Source organism: Suricata suricatta, chromosome 7, assembly GCF_006229205.1.
Source record: "Suricata suricatta isolate VVHF042 chromosome 7, meerkat_22Aug2017_6uvM2_HiC, whole genome shotgun sequence".
Lineage (NCBI taxonomy): Eukaryota > Metazoa > Chordata > Mammalia > Carnivora > Herpestidae > Suricata > Suricata suricatta.
Window position 1 is genome coordinate 2,743,874 of NC_043706.1, and position 2,611 is coordinate 2,746,484.

Sequence of the window (2,611 nt, forward strand, 5' to 3'; positions counted from 1 at the left end):
TAATAAAAAACAATTATTAGAATTTTTTCAATTTCTGCATGAAGTTTGCCCTTGGTTCCCCCAGGAAGGACCATAGACAAAAAAGAGTGGAGAAGAGTGGGGGATACTTTAAAGGATTGTTATGATGCTTTGGGGCCAGAAATAATTCCTGCTAATGCCTTCTCTTATTGGACCCTTATTAATGAGATCATTAGTGTACACCCTAGGAGTCCACTCATTGCCAACATAATTGAAAATGGGGAAAAAATTTTACAAAAAGAAAGTAGGAGGCCCCCTACCATAGCCATGGGGAGGATAATCTTATTTCCCTAGATAGCGACCTTGAAAAGAAATCAGATAATTCAGTTGGAAGACCCAAAAAGTTAGACTCTAATCTAAAGAAAAGAAAAATAAAGCGAAAGGTTAGGATTATACCCAAATGCTCACGTCCGAGACTTTCAGAAAGAGCTTCCAGTAATGAGTTGTCAGATAATGACTGGGAGGATATTGATGAAACGGCTGCAAAATACCATAGCCCTGATTGGCCGCCTCCATATAACCCCCCACCCTTGGCACCTCCTTTAGCTTTGCCCATCATAGATCCCAAAAAGGATCTAATAGATAAAACAGAGCAGCTGCGAGAGCAGATAAAATTAGAAAAAGAACACCAAGACTTGATATCACGATTAGAAAAACTTAAGGTTGGAAAAGGGAGTCTACCGTCACGCCTTCACGGCAAACGTCCCAACCCCCAAGACGAGGGGCGGCTCTCAAAAATCCTCCGGCTGCTGGCCCCCTAATAGACATCGAGGACCCTGAGGCATTTCCAGTTACTGAGACCACCGACGCCCAGGGACAGGCATGGAGACACCATTCAGGTTTTGACTTTAAGGTCATTAAGGAGCTTAAGACTGCTGTAGCGCAATACGGGGCTACTGTGCCATATACTAGGGCGATCGTGGAATCAGTGGCTGAGAATTGGCTCACCCCTGGTGATTGGTATGCCCTTGCTCGAGCCTCCTTATCTGGGGGGGATTATTTGTTGTGGAAGTCGGAATATATTGAATTCTGTAAGGAGACTGCTCGACGTAATGCATAGGCGAATAATGGCTGGAACTTGGACATGCTGATAGGGGAAGGAAATTATGCCAGCAGTGATATACAGATGCAATATGATGCTGGCTTGTTTGCTCAAGTACAAGCCGCTGGGACTAGAGCCTGGAGAAAGTTACCAAAGGGGACCTCAGTCCCTCCTTAACTAACATTAAACAAAGTCCCGATGAGCCTTTCGCCGACTTTGTCCATCGACTTCTTATGGCAGTGGGGCATATTCTTGGTAATGCTGATGCTGGCACTGAATTTGTTAAACAACTTACAGATAAGAATGCAAATTCCGCATGTCAGGCGGCCATTAGGCCCTATCGAAAACAGACAGATCTCTCTGGTTATATTAGACTGTGTTCTGATATCGGCTCTGCTTACCAGCAGGGATTGGCAATGGCTGCAGCCCTGCAGGGATTTTCTGTCAACAAAAGAAAGGTAGATGTTTCAACTGTGGTAAAGAAGGCCACTTTGCCAAAGACTGTCGATCTAGCATGCAGCCCAGTGATTATAATGGTGCTCCTAGATTGTGTCCTCGATGTCAGAATGGCCGACACTGGGCTAAGGATCGTAGATCAAAGACGGACTCCCAGGGTAACCCATTACCACCCCTTCAGGGAAACGGGAAATGGGGCCAGCCTCAAGCCCCCAAACCCAAACAAGCTTTTGGGGCAATCAAGTTTGTTCCCACAAATAATCCGTTTCAAACCTCTGCAGAGCTACCCCAGGAAGCGCAGGACTGGACCTCTGTTCCACAACCCACACAGGATTAACCCCTGACGTGGGGGTCCAAACCCTACCCACTGGAATTTATGGTCCCTTACACCCTAAAATTTTTGGTTTGCTTTTGGGACACAGTAGTGCTACAGTTAGAGGGTTACATGTCTATCCTGGAGTAATAGACAACGACTATACAGGAGAAATAAACATTATGGCCGCCTCTCCTCAGGTGATTACTACAGTACCCTAGGGCAGCGCATAGTGCAACTTCTCTTGCTGCCCTTTCCTGTTACTGATGACCCAATTAAAAACTCGAGCCGAGAAGCCCAAGGTTTTGGCTCCTCTGATGCTTATTGGGTACAGTATGTTAATGCCCAAAAGCCCATGCTTACACTCTGGCTTGATGGCAAAGAATTTCAAGGCTCAATAGACACAGGAGCAGACATCACCATTATTAAAAAAGAGGCCTGGCCTTCACAATGGCCCCTGTCCCCTACCTTAACCAACCTTAAAGGTATAGGGCAAAGCAAAAACCCTGAAAAGAGTGCAAAGTTATTGCGCGGGCAGGATGCCGAGGGAAGTCAGGGAAACATTCAACCTTTTGTTATTCAAGGGTTACCTGTCAATTTGTGGGGGAGAGACCTCTTAACTCAGATGGGTATTATTATGTGTAGCCCAAATGAGATAGTGACGGCACAAATGCTAGCTCAAGGGTTCAGACCAGGAAAAGGTTTAGGAAAGAATGAAAAAGGAATTACCCAACCTATTGCGGTGCAAAAAAAAAAAAAAAATGAAAGAAAGGGCTTGGGAA